The sequence below is a fragment of the Mastacembelus armatus genome, chromosome 22 (genome assembly GCF_900324485.2).
Source record: "Mastacembelus armatus chromosome 22, fMasArm1.2, whole genome shotgun sequence".
In the NCBI taxonomy this organism is placed as follows: domain Eukaryota; kingdom Metazoa; phylum Chordata; class Actinopteri; order Synbranchiformes; family Mastacembelidae; genus Mastacembelus; species Mastacembelus armatus.
In genome coordinates this window covers 2712900-2731979 of record NC_046654.1, presented here as the reverse complement: position 1 = coordinate 2731979, position 19080 = coordinate 2712900, and the positions used below count along the sequence as shown (strand labels likewise).

At 40.2% G+C, this 19080-nt stretch overlaps 2 long non-coding RNA genes across 2 annotated transcripts; both read left to right on the top strand.

Moving 5' to 3' along the window:
- Window positions 1–2416: 2416 nt before the first annotated feature.
- LOC113130522 (uncharacterized) lies at window positions 2417–4610 on the top strand. The gene is made up of 3 exons (XR_003295708.1): window positions 2417–2463; window positions 4250–4327; window positions 4464–4610. It is a non-coding gene; the product is annotated as an uncharacterized LOC113130522 (long non-coding RNA).
- Window positions 4611–8890: 4280 nt separating this feature from the next.
- Window positions 8891–17423, top strand: LOC113130517 (uncharacterized). Its single transcript, XR_003295707.1, has 6 exons — window positions 8891–8993; window positions 9909–9998; window positions 14704–14821; window positions 16162–16309; window positions 16432–16552; window positions 17327–17423. It is a non-coding gene; the product is annotated as an uncharacterized LOC113130517 (long non-coding RNA).
- The last annotated feature ends 1657 nt before the right edge of the window (window positions 17424–19080 follow it).

Here is a 19080-nt window from a genome sequence, read left to right as displayed (position 1 = left end):
AATAGTGATTTATTTAGACATTTCCACATATAAAACCACATAAATCTGTATGTTAAAGTTGTGTAAATGGTGCACATACATGTAACATTAAAGTGAAATGTATTTTGTTATATAGGAAATACTGCACTATTAACGTGTTTCATGTGTGTGGTATATCTTCACATGGGGTTTTTATTAAAGCCTAACTGATTGATCTGATATCGACCTATCGGGCCTCCCACCACATGTGCTCTGAGGTTTTAATTGTAGATAAATCACCACATTGTCAAACTTCCCAGGGAATAAAGGTTTAACCTCAGTATTTAACATTGTTATTTCTTTGTTTTGTTGAGTAAAATTCAGCCTCTACATCAATTAGAGGTGTTGATGTTATTTTGTCCAGCCCCTGCACGATTTATTAAAACTGACTGTAATTCATTTCCACCACCAGGGGGCTATATTACCCTCTTTAAACACAACCACCCCCTCAATGCTCCAACAATGTCTCACATATATGATCTTTTTTTTTTTTAACTGATCTGTGACACTTTTCTTTTTAATTTCCCTTTTAAAACAATGAAAACGAAGCATCTTCTCCCGGGAAATGGAATCTGATTTCCAACCATTCAAACCACATCCGGGCCCGTCACAGCAACCTGGGTAAACTACGTTACCCTTAATGCATTTGGGCAGTGATCAGCTGAGTGTTGACCAGTAGCCCGCAGTCTGAGAAAGTGTTGGTGGAAAATGTGTCATACTCGACCAGAAGGAATCGACTGGTGCAGATTTGTGTTTTTGCAGCAGCTCGTCCGTGTTTCCGTCCTCCCAGTACGACCAGTCTGTTCCGACCAGGTACTTTCATTAACTCTGCTGAAGTTCAGAGACAAAAACTGGCCCACTGCAAACACCATGCAACACCAGCGGCGTTTCAGGTGACCCAAGACAGTATAAACAGCATAATGTTCCCAATTACACTGAAGTATTATCATTTAAAAAACTATTTATCTGTATTTAGGATTATTTGTCGTTCTGTGATAGCAGAGTTCAGAGGTCTAGCCAGGCAAAGTTGAAATACTCCTGGGACCCTTGAACGCAGCACCAAATTTGTAATCTGCCAATTTGTTGTTCCTGATGTTTTTTAAAGGCATTTGATAGTTATGGCCAATTTAACTGTATCTGTTCTTTCTTATTCTGTGTAATTATTGCAGCATTGTGGGCTGGCAGGGCCTCATTACCTGTTCACCTGGGCCTCCTCTCCCTCTCTGCTCCCTCTGCTGCCAATGATACCTTCACTTTCCTGGAGCTGATGAAATGTAAGATACAAATGTACAAGTGTTAGCCTAGCTCTTTTATAGTTAACACAGCTGGAGAGAAGACTCATTTAGTTGTTTCACTCATGGGATATATCAGTAGCATGTCTTCTGTTGGGAAGGGATGTTTCTCTTCTTTCTTCAAATTGTTGTTTGGTCTTTTACTCCTTTGATTTTTGTTGTTACTGCTGCCTGCTCAGTTCATCATTCTGGTACAATATTTGGTTAAACTGGTGGGTTTTGATTATTGCAGGGTTTGCAACCTCCTCTTTCTCCTCGTAATTTATGCCTGTGGGTATGTGACTTAGTGAAAGTGTTTCCTGAGGCAGGAACAGGCCCAAATCAGGTTAACAGCATCTGACAGGTCACAAAATGCAGCGTAACACCAGCAGAAACGCTGATAGTCAGAGGTGAGGATGTGTCTCCTTTCTTGTCCAGTTTTAAGGTGACACTGGTGAGTAATTGAACAGATTTAAAAACCGATTCCCCCTCTCCGTGTTTTTACCAACCATCCATATGTTCAGGAAGTCACACGGAGCAGCAGTGAATCAGATACCAGATTTTCATCCAAATTAGCAGTTATTATAATTAAACTCAAGATGGGAAGGAATGGGGATGGGTGGCATTCAAGGCTGCATGGCATGTTGCTGTATCTCTGAAATTCTTCCTTATGCTCAGTTATGATTAAATGATCAGAAGGTATTTCTGGCACAGTCATTATAGAAATTGCAAAAGGTGGGAGTGTATTCAGGTCCCTAAACGATGCATATAGGAAACAGTTTGTCTGAGGTATTAATGAGCAGGCTCCACCTGGTGTGTTGAAACAGCTGGTTCGCTGTAATACTGCTGTTTACTGGCTGACAGCTGGAATCCCTGACTCTCAAAGAAACAACCCAGAATCTGATTTGGCTGCTTATATCTGAGAAGCAAAAAAAAAAAAAAAAAAAAGAAGCAGAAACTTTCTCAGTTATAGCCTCAATTGCACACTGAAAACTTTTAATCACCACATAATGCGTCTAATGGTTCTTGCTTCAAAATAATGTTTAGGTGAAAAATAAGAATTTCTGCAAAGTAAATATGTTTATTCTATTCTTCCTATAGAACATATTTGTTGGTCGGTTCAGACGCTGTGTGGATGTGATTGACCCCAGCACACAGAGGTACCCACACTAAGGTTTGTATTTGGTCAAATGAAAGCAGAACTGAAACATCATTTATTCCCTGTTTGGACACTTCCTGTTGAACTGACCGGGGACTGTGTGTGTGTTGTGGATTTCAAATTTATCAGAGTATTGGTTTTTAGCCATTTATATCTATCTTTTATTTATTTTTTTGACATTAGCTGCACGATTGACAACAAATACATTTCCCAGCATTAAGTTGTGCAGATTGCTGCATATGTTTAGCTAAGCACATGATCTGATACTGGTGTTTGTTTTTAGCAACCTTTAACAAACACCATTTCCCATAAGGCCTGTGGAGGTTGCAAGTTAAAGAGTTGAAAGCTTGAGTTTCATTCTTACGAAGGTTTCAGTTCCTTCCTGCTGCAGTGGCTGTTGTAGAACATGGACAGGTAACCCCAGGAACGTGCTCAAGTCATTTTTGTTTATTTTTAAGACCAATGAAATTAATGCTAAAGGAGACATTGACATTGGATTTCAGTTCTCTGGTCTGTTCATTAAACTAATGCACAGACTGTTAGTGGACACACTGTTTTCTCCAGATTGTTTATTTAACAGAAAAACTCCTCTAAACATGAAGAAGTGCATGAAATCTCAGCTTAAATAAATGTACGCAGCTTTCTCCTGCAAGACCGACATGCAAAGACAGAATTACAGTATGTTACTCTAGAAAGTACCAAAAAGTGAGAATAACAAGTTTTTAGCAATCAAGAAGAAGAAGTCTTATATCTTAGTTTTACTTTCTTCTCTGGCAGCTTTAGAAACATTTAGATGAAACCTGCAAAGAACAGGTATGTCTCATATTCTAGCTTTTAGTTGATCTTTATTTTACTCAATCCCTTTATTCTCAAGGCTCTGGACCAAAATAACTGCAGATTAATGTTAGGTGAAACATCGTAGAGCCAAAATGTACCGTAGGTGGAGCAGAGGGGAAAGGAAGAAAACGTAAAAGGCACCAAATTAGATTTTTCACTGCATAATATGACCCTGGCTTTGTTTTTACAGGCATTTAATAGGACTAATTTGTTAAGATACTTAAGGATTCTCTGTTACTGAGAACAAATCTGTGACCTTTTGGTTTTCATAATTTTTCTCTCTAAATGCTGTGCTGCTCTGTCCTTCAGAACATTTCCCCAGGTCTTGGCTGTGTTGTGATAATTTGCTCATGGTGTCATCAGAGCTCTGGTGCTCAGGGTAATGAAGCTGTTAGCGGGCTCTTTGGTGACAGTAATAGCAGGAGTATCTCCTGGGATGTGATGAGGTGTGGACAAGTGGGGCAGCTGTGAGGGCTGAAGAGTGTGTATATACACACACACATACACACCCACACCCACCCCCCTACTGAGCCAGGCGTAGCCTCAACTTGCCCCTAATGAACGGGGATAGACGTGATTTTGTGTACGATCATACACACAACCTTATATGCACACAGGCAACAGCACACTCCTAACACACAAATACAGAGAAAGGAACTTGCACACACACACACACACACACACACACACACACACACACTGGCACACAGATGGCAAGCTCATTAGAACAAATTGGGCCACATGACCTTGTATTTTTCCCAGAATTAGACAATGATCACACCACAGAAAGCTGCTCATTACCTTTTAGGAAACTCATTTGTCAACTGAAAATCAGCATGAAAGTTTTAGTGAAACACAATTATTGCACAATGAATCATTTGCCTTACTCTCTACTTGTCTCTGGACTGGGAAAACTACTCTTACTTTACTTTTTACTGATCTTTTATCTGTTGTGTCAATTCAGAAACGGCTGCAGGAGTGTGTGGAGCTGCTCGAACGTTTCAGACAAGGAACTCTTCCCCCAGGAGTGACAGATGCTCAGGTAAAGACGGAGACTGGAAGTAAGTTAGCAAACATATGTAGGATCAAGGAAATGAGTCTCTCTGCTGATGTAGAAGAGTTTTTGAAGAGTGTGGTAAATGATCAAACTCTCTGTTTTTTGGCATGTTTGCTTTTAGAAAAGAGACGTGTTTGTGTTGGTCCACACTCGGGGGGAAAGAACCAGGTCTATGTGAAGCATTTAGAAGTCAGAAGAGCAGGCAAAGCTGTGGACACATAACATCTAAATGTACTTGACAAACTGTATATATCCACAGAAGTGTACAGTGCCCTCACCCTGGTAAATACACCAGTCAATAAAAAAAAAAATCACTCAATCAGCTTTTGAAATACTTTACAAATTGCTGAGTTTATACTTGTACTTGTGGCGATTGCTGATCGGATCCACTATCGCAGACAGACGTTGTTTTTTTTCAGGGGTCACCATTATTCAGCACAAGTGACTGTGCTTGTTAATTTAAAGCAACCAGTTTGTGTTCCCTCTTCCATCTGCTGATCCAGACGAGTGTGCTGTGCGATCTGACAAAACCCTGTTTCTCTGTCAGCGTATGCTGCTGCTGCGGCTTGATTCTAGCAGGTGTGTGTGTCTGTGTGTTGCATAGTTCCAAGGTGCTACTGCACACACACCTTTACTGAATGTATGTATGTGTGTGTGTGTGTGTGTGTGTGTGTGTGTGTGTGTGGTGACTTTCCTCAGCTCCCTTAGTCCACCAGCTGTTTTCACTTCTTTAACTTTCAACTTTTCCAGTATTTAACTTTAAAATAATTAAGAGAATTAGTTAGATTCTGTTTGTTTTTGATTGTGTTTGTAGAAAAGGTTTGTGGAGCATTTGACCAGTGAAAAATCTCAGCAGAACCGAACTGTCTCTGCAGATGAACTTCAGATGTGTGATCACTGCATCCTGATAGAATGGACCAGAAACAGGTTAATAAGAGCAGCCGTGTTGGGAGAGCAGCTACATTAAAATGAGCAAAGAAAATGGAAGGTATGCATCCACCCCTGGAGGTGATCAGATCACCTGTCTTTGACAGCTGATGATATGAAAACGTGCCCCATCACTTTTAAAATGTTAGTTTTTTTAATCCCTACAGCTTTGGCAGGCTCAGAAAGTAAAGCAGGTAAGACTCCTTTTCATTTTCTTTCTGTCTCTCTCTTTAATTAACAAACTGTGATCACTGTCATCTCAGGAGTGAAGTAGCAAAATTGACACCAGTCTTTCCACATCCAGCTCAACACCTACCTGTTTATACAACAAACATGCAACAAAGTGAACAGACACAAGGAACTGCAGCATTTAAAAAAGGCTTTAATGATGATGTAACTACATTAAATGACAGAAACAGCGAAGGAGGCGAGTGGTTTTAACTCTGCTGCTAATTATCAGTAAGTGCCAGCTCTGACGACGTGTGACAGTCACTGAACTGCAGGTGCAGATGGTCAAAATAAATTTCTAGTAATATGGAGACAGGCGCAGCGACACAGGCTCGAGTGCAGTAAGGCTGTTTTTTTTATGGCAGCTCTAAATAAAGCTTAATTATTTTAATAAATTAATTAATAATTGAATGATTTTGAAGTGAAATGTCTATTAAATTTGTATGAAATGGAGTTCTGCATGCTTTCATGCTCCTATAATGAGTTGCCCTTCACCCTTTTTTCAAAATGTGTTTTTACATTTAAAATGATGTTTAAAAGCCATCAGATGTCAGTATTTTTGTTCATACTGAACTCCACACTAAAAGTGTCTGATTAAAACCTCTAAACACAGATGTGACTGCACCCCAGTCACACCCAGAATGCATTGGGATGTGAAGCTGATCAAACAACAATCAGGCTTGGTCTGGGATGTGTGGGATTGTGCACAGATCAGCCATAACATTGAAACCACCTGCCTCTCAATCAGCTCTAACCCTTCACTGACCTCTGATGCCTTAAACCCTGTAAGTGACAAGATGGAGCCTCCATGGATCAGACTTATTTTTCCAGCATATCCCATCTCTTCCTCGGGTAACAACAACTATGCATCTGGCTGAGATTCATCAGACCAGGCCACCTTCTTCCATTGCTCCATGCTTCAGTTCTGACACTCGTGCTCATCGTAGGAACTTTTAGTGGTGGACAGGAGTCAGGATGGACACTCATGACCCTGTCACTGGATCACTAATTGTCTTTCATTGGATCGTTTTTAGTACCGACCAACCTACTGCTGTCAGTTTATCCCCCATCAGTTCAGTCGTTTAGATTCTCATGCTTCAAACGTTCCTGCTTCCAACACATCAGCTTAAGTAACTGACTGCCACCCCCTGACAGGTGAAACACAGCCAGTGTGATTCACTTCACCTGCAGAACTAGATACAACTGAATGTGGAGTGCACACATGAGGTGAAGCTACGAAAAGGCACCGCTTAATCTTCCTCTACCTAATATAGAGCAAAACATACTATAGATGGGGGTGGCAGCTATTAAATATCTGAGCTGGTGTTATTTTTATGAGCTGCTATACAGGCCAAGTAATATGAGGCCATTTTACAGGACGTCCTATTGTCAGGGGTGATATCACCCTCATACATGTCATGCAAGTCAAGATTGTCTTTGCGAGTATCAGGATGAGGCAAGATGCCTTCCGTTCCCCTCCAATCTGCAGATCTCATCACCACTGAAGCCGTAGGGGAAAGAGATTTCCATCTGTCTTATCTCATGGCAGTGGGAGTACTGCGCTGGCAGAGCACCACCTTTGTCTTTGGTGTGTACGTCTGTGACATGCAAAGAAAAGTAATGTAGCTTAGATCCAAATATCTAGCAGCTTGCAGCATGCAAAACCGCTCAGGTGAACAAAAAGCAAGGTCACAGATCACTACAGGACTTTAAAATAACCCCTAGTTAAACATTAACCTAACGATCTGTTGTTACTTAAAGCCACTTCCTGTTTTTTGTTTATCTGACATCATGTTTGTAGGAGCTTCCGTCAATATAAGTAATATTTTGTTTCTAAATGCACTTTTCCTCAGTTTTTAACCCGACAGCAAAACTCTCTTGATAATTCCTTTGAACTCATTCTGTACCCGTTACCATGTGACTCTAATCATTATGCTCTGCAGGCTGTTGTCCACCCCGACACCAGGGAGAAGATCCTCATGCCCTTTCGGATGTCAGGTACGGTACAGTTGGTGTGGAAACCTTAGGGGAAGTGGGATCTAGGGGACTTGTTATTCGGTCCAATGCGGAGGCGTCGTTCACCCTGGGAACTGCTACAGCTCAACAGGGCTCTTCAGGTTGTCTCAGGCCTGGAAAAGGTCACTCTCAGCTGGACGCTGATTAAAACCTCACTCCTACAGTAACGGAGACTTTCTTGCGGCCTCCGAAGAAGCAAACTTAAGCATAAGTATTTTGGTCTAGTCTCAAAGTACCTCAGTCGTGAGGCGTCGGTAAAGTGTCAGAGAGGTGTGGGAGCGAGAAGGAACGAGGGGGAAGGAAGAAAAAGACAGAAGCGATTACCATGTTAGGACCAATATACTGTATATGTCAGAAAAATGAGAATAAGCTGCTGAGTCTTATTGCATTGTCTGACTTTAACAGACTAATGCACTAATTAAGCAACAAAAAAGATATCAGGCATAGAAGAATAAATGTAGAGATTCAGGTGAAAATTTCTTTTCAAATATAGGATTAGAAATAAAGAAATATTAGGTTAAATGACAGCAGAATAACTTTAAAACAAACATTTATCAGCGTAATGTGGCAACAGTAATAACACTGACTGTCTTTTGCAGCATTTGTCCCATTTTGCACACCAGTGGTAAGATCTCTTTACATACACTTCAATAATAAACAGCAAAGAAGTTAAAGCTAAAAGCTAAAAACAAATTTACTTTGTTTTTCTGCAGGTTGTTGGCTGCCTGCTCCCAAATCAAACCTTCATTACACTGATCAGATTATACATTTATCACATCAAGAGACACGTTAATCAACATTTTCTGTGTTATCCTTTAACAAGATGTTCTCAAACACGAAGTCACAGGTTCAGAAACCAAACATGATGATAGTAAGATGCCAGTAACATCATTAACGAACATTAGCATTAGCAGCCATGTGAGGAAACATTGATGCAATAATAGCATCCACTTTCATTTACTTTCCCCAGTTGTATATTTAATGCATTATAGTCGATACTATATGTTTGTGCTGTAAATTGTTTATGAAATGTTGATCACAGTTGTCAGGCAGAGATTACATTGTTAAACTAAAGGCCTAATTACAAGCTCTTTTTTCCAGACCTCTGGACTGTTTCAAAGGTTAGTACAGATGAAGTAGTTAGTCTAGTTCAGAGTGTTTCATCATAGTTGCACCTTTAATCAGACCAGGACATTCAGAACAGGATATAACGGACATGAATGTGGCTCCTGACGGGTGTACTCCAGTGGTTAAATCAGAGTCACAACACCTGTGTTAACTCCTGCAACCTCAACACGTCCGAGGTAAAACCACCTGCAATAAAGTGACCGAGTCCTGTTTGTACAGACACTGGACTGTATGTCTGTCACTGAGCTGTTTTCATATCGTTTTCTCTTTTTCACTGTCACTTCAGTCGACTCCTGCATCCACATTTGTCCAGGGATACCTCGGATCAGTGACCAGTGCAGTGTCCATTGCTGTAAGTTCCCATAATGCCTCTGCTCTGCTTGACTTGAATGATTTGAGATCATCACATGCCAATAATTGAGACACTTTTTGATCCTGATTCTGTCAGTGTGTTGGCATAATGTCAGACTGCTGTGACTACAACTGGCACATAAATTTGAAAGTAATCAAAGTATGTTTTCTTTTCCAAAGCATCTGTCCGGCTTATTCACTTTGCTAACCCAATAGATAATGTGATGAATCTGTCCTTCAGCTTAGAGTTTATAGGTGTAATGGTTGTTTCTGGCATTTTCCCACCCTGTCTAATGTTGTCTGGTATTTTAGAAGGAAATTTCTCAAATTTAAAAAAGTTGAATATCACCACAAACCTTTTTTTTTTCTTACTTTTATGTCATCAAAGAATATAATACACATTCACACACCTGCCTGACACAACCCTCAGTGTGGACATGGGGACTCAAAATGAGCCAATTACTGGTCCCACTGGGTGCTCATCCGGCTGCTGCCCTCAGGCTTGACAACAGCAACAAGCACAGAAAAAAAAATCACGGGGTGTCTGGAGGGCGGAACAACAGACTGGAAGAGGGGCACAAGCTCTCCAATTAAACGTCTGCTCGTGTGATGGCCCCCTGCTGGGCCGGGGCGAGCCAGAATCTGGAGCAGTGTGGTGGTGTGTTGTCGGAGAGCCCAGAGCCTTTCGACTAGAGCCCTGTAGTGTGTTAAAATACCGTGATGTCATTTATTTAAAAGTTTGCGTAGTTTTACGTAAACACTTTTTAGTGCTAGTCCCAGGTTCAAAAACCAAGCATGATGATGAATTTATTCAGATATTTGTCCCGGGTTTTAGTTTTTATCTAACACAAAAGATTTTGTGCTTTTATTGTAAATTTTAAAAATTCAAAGTCTGATTCGTCTGTTGTCATTTTAGGTTGAGTTGCATGTGTTGGTGCAGAAAGCAGGCTGTTTCAGGCCAACCACCAGGCTCTTGGTGCAGACGTCATCCCCTTCCCAGCAGTGGGTAAGTTTGAAAAGCTCAGTGAGCAGACACACAAGGATTAAGGCCAGTTCTGCAGTAAAAGTCTGACCCAAATGATTACTATGGTTTGTATGGTATCTCAAAAACATTATGTGTAACAAAATAATCTAAACCTAAAGCCAATTTACTGTTACCTGAATTTCCCTTTGGGGATTAATAAAGTTTATCTCATCTCATCATTTATTATCCTATTGCAGACGTTCATTTACTTGTTTTTAGGTGTTTATCTATTAGGGACCATTGACGTCCATCCTAAATGTCATAGGTGTACTTCCAGTTTGCCAACATATGGACCAACGATTGTTTTAAAATTAGCAATAGGATTATTTTTCAGGTTTGTTTTCCCATGCTGCCTGTTTTCATGATGTGGAAAATAAAAAATAGTCCCAAAATTAATAGAGACACTTAGATCCTCATATACAATATCATCATAAATGTAAACCAGTCAGAGCCGAGCGATTTGGGTTCAATCTGCTCCTCACGGAGCCGTCGTCTGCAGGGCTGGGAACGTGTTTGTGAGCTTGCCTTGTCAGACGTGTGTGGAGCCACAAAGCTGATTCTAATGCCGCTCTCCCGCAAACACAGTCACACCCAGGGGTATAGACCCGTGTCCCAGAATGCCCCGGGCTGCTGGCTCATAATTAAATTGTTTGCCTGGCCCCCCTTCCTTACCGTGGTGGTTCTTCTAATTAAATCAACAGGTTTCTACAGCGCAGCCTCTGGTAATTGGTTGCTTGTTAGAACTCTGCTGCCGCAAACAAATTGGATAATTACCCCTAAAGTGCCGTCTATGTCAAGGCCTCATTTACCTCATTTCTGTTTGTTCATTGTTATTGCTGTTGTTGTTTTGCTAGGCCCATATAAAAGGTAATTAAAATGGCTAATTGAAGCGAGTGTAAGCAAAGTGGAGTTTGAATTTTCACCCGCTTGATTTTGTTTACTTACTTAAGGCTAGATTTATTTGTAATAACCTAATCAAGCAACTGCCTGTCATCATTGAGATTATGAAGACCTTAACAGGAGGGAATGCTGTGCTCGCAGATACTTATGTGAACCGGCATTTGTTGTCTTTGAAAACATTTGTCCACATTTGTGATATTTAAAAAATAATTACCACTAGTTATTAGATGCCAATTAGAATAAATGTAATTCCATCAAATACTTACAAGCTACAGCTGTATGGACATTAGACAATTTCATTTTATAATAGAATATCATTTTCTACATCAGTTTTTTTTTTTTGTTTTTTAATTTTGATCAGTTTGCTGTCCTTGCCAAAATCTCACTATCTGTTCATCTATTAATTTGTCTGCATAAGAAAAAAATCCCTTGTAGGTAAATAGAGCAACTTTCAATTGAATTCGTTTTTCAGAGCAACCTGCCGGCCCCACAGCCCTTAGCACAGATTCCTCTGAACGCTGTCGTCTTGAAATAAAACCACTGAATCTCTAAAATGAGTTTTTCTTATTCCTGTTAGAGTCAAGGATAAAGGTCCATCTCTGTTAACGTACATTAGTCTTCATGTTGGCTCTCATGAATCTATCACAGGGGAGCTGCTGTTGGTCCATCACTCACCTGGTTAATTCTGTTAATTATGGTACAGATGGTTTGTTTCCTCGTCACAGTTGTAATAATGAACACAGGGTTAAGGTTCATAGGTTATTTTATTGGTCTGTGTGGCTCACAATAACAGGAAGCTCATTTTTTCATGTTCTGTGCAGCCACATTGGCTTTAATGTACAGTTGCTGCTTTGGAAACACATGGAGAAAGTTGACTGTCATGTTTTTCACCCATTATGTTCCTGGTATTTCTGCTGATGGTTTGAGTTCCTATGGGTGGCACCCTACTGATGTAGCTGCTGCTGCATACATTGCATCACTTGATTTTTCATGGTAAAAATAAAACAGGGAGTGTTTGCAACAATAAAAACAGCTTTTAATAACTGTCATTATTAGTGTAAATGTAATGTAAAGTGCTTTTTTATTTGGTTAATGCAATTTGGATGCACAGCAAATTAATAAGTGCATATTAAAAATGTTGGTCACAAATATGCATATCTCACCATCACAGATTCCTTCATCCTGTGCACTGCTGTTATTTAATATCCCACTCAGTCAATGAACCCTTTGCTTTGTTAAAATTAGTTTTGTGTGCTGTGACTGTAATGATGCAACGTATTTATATGGATATATATATATATATATATATATATATATAGAGAGAGAGAGAGAGAGAGAGAGAGAGAGCGAGAGAGAGAGAGAGAGAGAGAGAGAGAGAGAGAGAGAGAGAGAGAGAGAGAGAGAGAGAGAGAGAGAGAGAGAGAGAGAGAGAGAGAGAGAGAGAGACAGAGAGAGAGAGAGAGAGAGAGAGAGAGAGAGAGAGAGAGAGAGAGAGAGATAGTGATAGTGAGCCTGCGCTGCACCGAGGAGTGCAGCCAACCAGACCACTTTGGCGGGCCCAGACAGCAGGGCCAGGTGTGTTTGGGATTTCTGGCAGATGAGTGAATGAATGGACAGAGAGAGAGAGAGTGTGTGTGTGTGTGTGTGTTGTGAGGACCATTTTGAGTTTTAGCCATGGGAGTGAGGAGTGTTTTGGGAACTTTCTGACACACCTTCAAAGTCCCGTTCTAGGGTCAAGACATGTTTTTAGGCGTTTGGTCAGAATTAGGGTCAGGCTTTCAGCTGTGAGGGTAAAGTACATTATGTCAGTGTCCTCGCGAAGAGAGAACGAGAGCTTGGGAGAGGTGCGACTGTAGGCGCAGCTCTGCTATCCGCTGTCGGCTCACCTTCACTGGCTCTCAATGGAGCGAGAACAAGGGGACAGAGACGGGTCCCTGGGCGGCCCCTCGATGATTGATGACACTGTTGAGAGCAGATTTAGGACAGTGACAGCAGCTTCTCTCTTTCATGAGCTTCAGTAGCTGTGAGAGGTTACAGATCCATAAGTGTGTTAAAAACATTCATTTTCTTCTTGTCTGCAGCCTCCTGCACTCAGAATGTCTGAGTGATAACTCTTTATCTCTATAAAAAGTAGTTTTTAACACATTTTTATTTTTTACTTGTACTTTATGTTTTTGTACAGATGGCACTAATGAGATGAATCATATTATTTAGTCTGTTTTGATATATATATATATTTTTTACATATTCCTCTATATCCATTACACTTACAAGGATAACTGAAAAGCACCATATTTGCTGATGTCCCTATTTCTGTTGTTGGCTGTTTGTTCATGCACACACGCCTTTTTTGGGTTATGATAGTGTTTTCATAATTCAGTGGCCTATTGTCTTTGAGACAACACAAGTGATTTTCTATTAATTGGTTTGTTCGTGGCGACGGAGAGACACAGTCAGAGGTTCATGTAAACAGTTAAACCTGAGTAAAGACCTCAACCAACATATGGCCACAGGCCAGAATATTCAGAGCATGTCAACACAGCCAGTATTGCATGAAATTGTGTCATTAATTTGGGATAATATCATGTTTTTCACCTGGTTGGAAGGTTTTCAAACTTGCTTGCCCAAATCTACCCTCCCTCATAACTCGCATATCACACACATCACAATTTTTCTCTCATTGACTTCTCTTTGTCATTCAGTTCCCTCTAAGATGTGTGTATTGGCATGATTGTGTGTGTATATGAGCGAGTGTGTGTGTGTGTGTGTGTGTGTGTGTGTGTGTGTGTGTGTGTGTGTGTGTGTGTGTGTGTGTGTGTGTAGCCTAATTAAACCATGGCAGCCATATGTGTTAATGAGCTCCCTCATTAGGCAGTAGCTCTCCTCGTTAGGGGAAGAGGCGTCGCTAGTGGAGGAGAGATGGAGCGGCTCTTTCTCAAGCTCCTGCTGAGTTCGCTGTCCCACATACTGAAGAGGATATTATCCTACGGAGGGCAGCGAGCAGGCAGAAGAAATATGGGCTGAGATGAGAAAGTATATTTCTGGAAATAAAGCTATGTAACATCCTTAAAAAAAAATCTGTCACTTCAAATAGAAAAACAACACAGCTTTTATAATTGATGTGTTTTTTGAAGGGACTTTGTATGGGATCATACACACAGAACAATTATGTTACACGTCGGGCAAATGACAATGAAAATTTTAAGCGAATGGCAATAACAGCCCAAATGCATGTCTGATCTCTCTGCCCTCCACCTAAATTGGGTGTTTGTGGTGTTGAATTTGACAAAATATGAGGTTTTAGAGGGTTAAAATAAAAAAATCCTTCAACCGAACCAACTTTTCTGGACACAGAACTCACTCACGTCCACAGTGTAATGCAACTTTTCATTGAAAATTGTTAGTTCATTAATTTAAAAGTTCTGTTAAGCAGAAAAACTCATAAAGACCGTTTCATTTGTAATAAAATCTTGATTGGCCCTAATTAAGCCTGGGTTTTTACATACATTCAGACTGTGAGTTCATTATCCTGTGAAGACATTTAGCTGCAGGCCTGTGTTTGTTTACCTGGCTGATATTACTGATCTTTAAATTCTGCAAAAATAATCACTTGATCATGTTTTTCTGGAGAAAGTCTGATATTCACCTCTGAGAAAGGTGTTATTTGTGTTAATGATCGGTCAACTTAGTTTATTGAGCACCTACTTATTTGATATATCTACTGCCCATTATATACATCAAAGGGACAAAGTCAAGGTGGTTGTCTCTCCACTGTGGCTCCCACCAGGCTCCCTCTCCTGAAGAGGCAGCACAGGTTTGTCCTGCCCGTCCACAGACCGGTGTGTGTCGCTGCCTTCGGCCCGATTCTCCCTCTCACCATCGGTCTCTTCCCATGAATGTCCAAGGTAAATCATCCCAAAATCTTTCTTCAATACAAATTGAATATGTGCTTTATAACACTGCTCAAATATGTATTTGTCTTCATGTTTCATTGGGTGTGATTTTTGTTTTGGCGTCTCTGCACTGCAATAATCGTGTTTTCATTTTCTGTTAAAGTTTCTTTAGGTGTCACATTTTTCTTGCACACTCCTGATTATATTTCTTATTCTTTACAAACAGCTGTTTTTTTGTTGTTGTTTTTTTTCTTTGGATAAACTGTGAGAAAGTTGGGAATGTGAAAGCTTTCATGTTTCTGGCTATAGGTTGAACCAGTGCAGCAGCAAAAAAGACATGGCATTAAATATATTAGACCGTCACACTAATTCATTCATTCAAAGTCATTTCATGTTGCAGATCATGAAGTCGGTGTCATGAATGATAGAAATACTTCCTCCTTTAAATCTTGTCTGTGCTCAGGTCTGCATTAATGACTGATGTCTCCTGAACTCTTTAATGTTCTCCACACTGCTTTATGGAGGTTGTCTCCTAATGAGGCGTAGCCTTCTGAGACGTAACTCGCTCTGTTATGATCTGCCCAGAGCCTCTATTGCCTTCATTCACTGATGCCATCCAGCCTATCAGCTATCTAACTTTAGCCTTACTGCCTTGCTATATGTCATTCTCCTCATTAAATGGCTGTGGCATGATTTTGTTTTTCACTTCGTCTCTCTCTTTGTCTTCTCTTTGCCAAATGACTTGCTGACACAAGCCAACCAGCTCTGGCTTTAAAATGTTTAGGATTTAATTACCACTGGAAATAGCTCAGACAGCCATATGGCAAAAAACTTCAGACATATGTGCCGCCAACAGTCCTGTGAAAAGCTGCCTCCCGTTCTACAGAGGGGCCTGTTTTTCTGTCACAAGTCCTTTTTGCACTTTCAGAAGGATAGCAGATGAAAAAAAGGACTCCCCAAAAAGCAACATGAATGCCCCACTCCCTGGACCCCCCGCCTTCTCAATTTGTCCCACTTCCCCATTTCACACCTACCAAGATGTCTGATTAAGATTCTGCCTCCAGCTCCAACAGCCATCTGTCTCTGGTTCAAATATTAGGAATTTCAAACCTCAAATTAGACTTTAATCTGCCAAATTGGCTCTTTTTGCACATTAGCAGTAAATAGAGAACATTTAAAGCCTTAAAGAATTATTTAGTTACAAATGAAACTGTTTCAAATCTTTAAGTAGCTCTTCTTGTAGAGGATTATAGATGGATGTACAGCGTGAATGCACGGTATATAAACTTGTTATATCTGCCAGCTTGTGCCAAATATTTCCATTTGCACTGCTGACCTTTGATTTCCCACAGATCAGTGCGAGTCGGCTGGAGCAAGGAAATCGCCATGGCAACAGATTGCAGGGCTGTGACATTCAATAAAGGCCTGTGAGTGATCTCTGGTGGCCGACACGTGGAGACGAGACCCGCTGCTCATCGCGGTTCACGGAATGAATTCTGGGTAAATTTGGCTGCATAACAAGGGTTTAGCATACGTTCACAAACAATACGAGTACATGGTGTTTATGCCAAGACAGTGGTTGTTAAGTAAACAATAACACATGATGACCTATTGTGATATAGGGAAACATCCATCATGGCACCTCAGACAGGATCATTGTTATAACTTGGATATGTTGCCAAAGAACTGGGGAAACCAAAACGATTCATGGAAGAGCAGACCAGTGTTGTCAGCAGGGAGAAGGTAACAGCCTGGTTAGCTCATTAGCTAACTTACCAGCTTGTCTTGCTGTGTTTTTGTCTCTCTCTGCCTTTTTCACAATGAACAGGCAGGTAACTTGAGGTTAATTATAATAGACATCAGGAAATATAGGTGGATTAAAACAAGTAGCATGTGTCTAAATAACCGTTTTCTCTATTAAATGGGTAAATACTGGGAATGAAATCAGAATAAATGAAGAAATTGTATTTTTGTGTTAGCGTGTTTAGCTTCCGTGTTTAGAAGCTGTGAGCTGCTCAATCAAAGACTGATTTTTCTCTTCTCAGATTTTTAAAGACCTGAATGTGTAATACTATAGTGTTTCACAAGAAAGAAGCAAATATTAGAGTAAAATTAGAAATCTAAATATAATTCTGTGTATCAGAATGTCACATTCATCCAATTAAAATGAGACTGTGTTTTTGTTTTTGTTTCTTATCACAATAACATCATGACTATATTTAGTATTTGCTTTGGTTCAGTCACTCGTAAAATGCTAGTGCTCATAGTTAGACGTCACATAAAACGATTCGTGTTGTAAATCTGCCTCCATCTCTGTGGAAATACATTTACTCCTAATACGCTACTTTTTTCCAGCCAAAGAAAACTTTGGAATATTATATGTAAACACACAAATATAAAATCATAGTTTAGGGGTTTTAAAGCCTTTGTCTTGCTCCGTCTTTGAATGTAGTTCTGCTTGATTTATGTAACTTTGTGTCTTGAGGTCTTATCTTTTGTCATGATCTGTGTGATTAGTATGTTTGCACGGTTGCCAAGGGAACGTGCCACGGTAGGCTGCGTTACAGCGTAAATCGACAAGACGCCACACGCAGGATCCGTGGAGGACGCTGGGTTGTGTCGCAAAATTCAGGTGAGACAAATAAAAACAAACACTCCATTCATAAAAATTAGAAATTATACAACAACGTAAATACATAAATTAATCTGATTATTTCTTTATATTAACTCAGTTTGTTTAAATGATCGTGCCCTTTAGTTTTAGGGAGATGATCAAAGTTCAGCTTCAAATACGTGTCCATAGTTAAGTTTTAATATCAAAATATGTGTTTTTATATTCTGTTTGTACCTTTGAGCAAAATCTCACATGATATTGTAAAATGTAACTTTATATTTTGTAGAAATAAATCTTATTTGCTAATTGTTAACATATTTCTGAAATAACTTGAGTTAGGTCATTTCAGTAATGAAGATAATGGCACATTTTAAATGAGTCTTTCTTTTTCATTAATTAGGTTGTGAAATTTCTAATTCGGTGTGTTTACTGCTGCTTGATTGAAACTGATGCAATGTGACAACTGTGACTACACTGCATGATTTAGCACTCAGCATGCAATTTTATAGCCAACAATAAAACACATGTAATTTGTAGTGTTAGGTGAGAAAATAAAAGTCTTCAGTCATCCCACAGAAAACAAGCAATCAAACGATGATGATTAAACCAGTCGCTGTGTTTCCGTTGTGTTTTCGGAACAGCAGCTCTCTGGCGGCTGTTGCACCTCGCAGCGCTCTGCTCCTCCAGAGACTTGTTTTTCACGCCGGATTCCTGCTCTTATCCTGAACTCTCCTCTCTGCTGACTCAAGCGACAGGAGATGCAGTGCTTAGGGAGATGGGCGTGATTTTCCAATTAATTGTTTTCCTAACACAAAACTCTTGTTATTCATGTTGAACTTCTACCTCAACCGTAAGATCTTTTCTTGAAGGACGGTTTTAGGGCCTTTGCCTGTGAGTGTGAACTACTGTACTGGTTAAAATACGCCTCTGATGGTGTTTATTTGGATAAAAAGGTCTGTTGACTCTTCTTCATCATGCATTTGCACCTGCAGTGAGTATAAGATATCCTGCTAACTCAAAACAAAGCATGTGGCCCCTTTTGCAACTGCAGATGTCTGATGTATAGTGCACCTTTGTAAAAAAAAAAAAAAAAAAAAAAAGGTGACACTAATGCAGTGCATTTTACTTCTCCACCTCCCCTTTTTGCTCTGTTCTCTCTCGGCCTCTTAGCTTACAAAACAAAAACATCTCTGAAGCCTTGGGGTCATTGAGAGGAGATTCCTTCCGTTTCTTTTGACAGGTGATTACTGAGGCGCTTTGGTGAAAGAGCTGCTGCACAATAGTAACTACTTTCCCTTTTTCTTTGTTTAAGGGTTCCTGCTCTGGGTGAGAATTATTTCTGTGTCCCCTTGGAATAGGTATCACACCTGACCCTTAGTCTTGATCACTGTGCCCCCTAAGGCGTCACTGAATATTTTGTGGGTGGCATATTACAAAGTTTCACTTTCTCAGCTCTTGAAGCGCAAAACACCCTGAAAAAAGACAGTCCTTCTCTGGTTGAAGTCTTGGTGGTGCCTGGGAAACCCTAATGCCTGCAGGTTTGTCGTTCCAGTCAAGCACTGCAGCAGCATGTTTTCACACTGGTTTACACATCTGCCTTCAGCCAGAGAGGAGGAACTAATGAGTGAAACCTATTGCTGTAATGGCAGATTGGAAT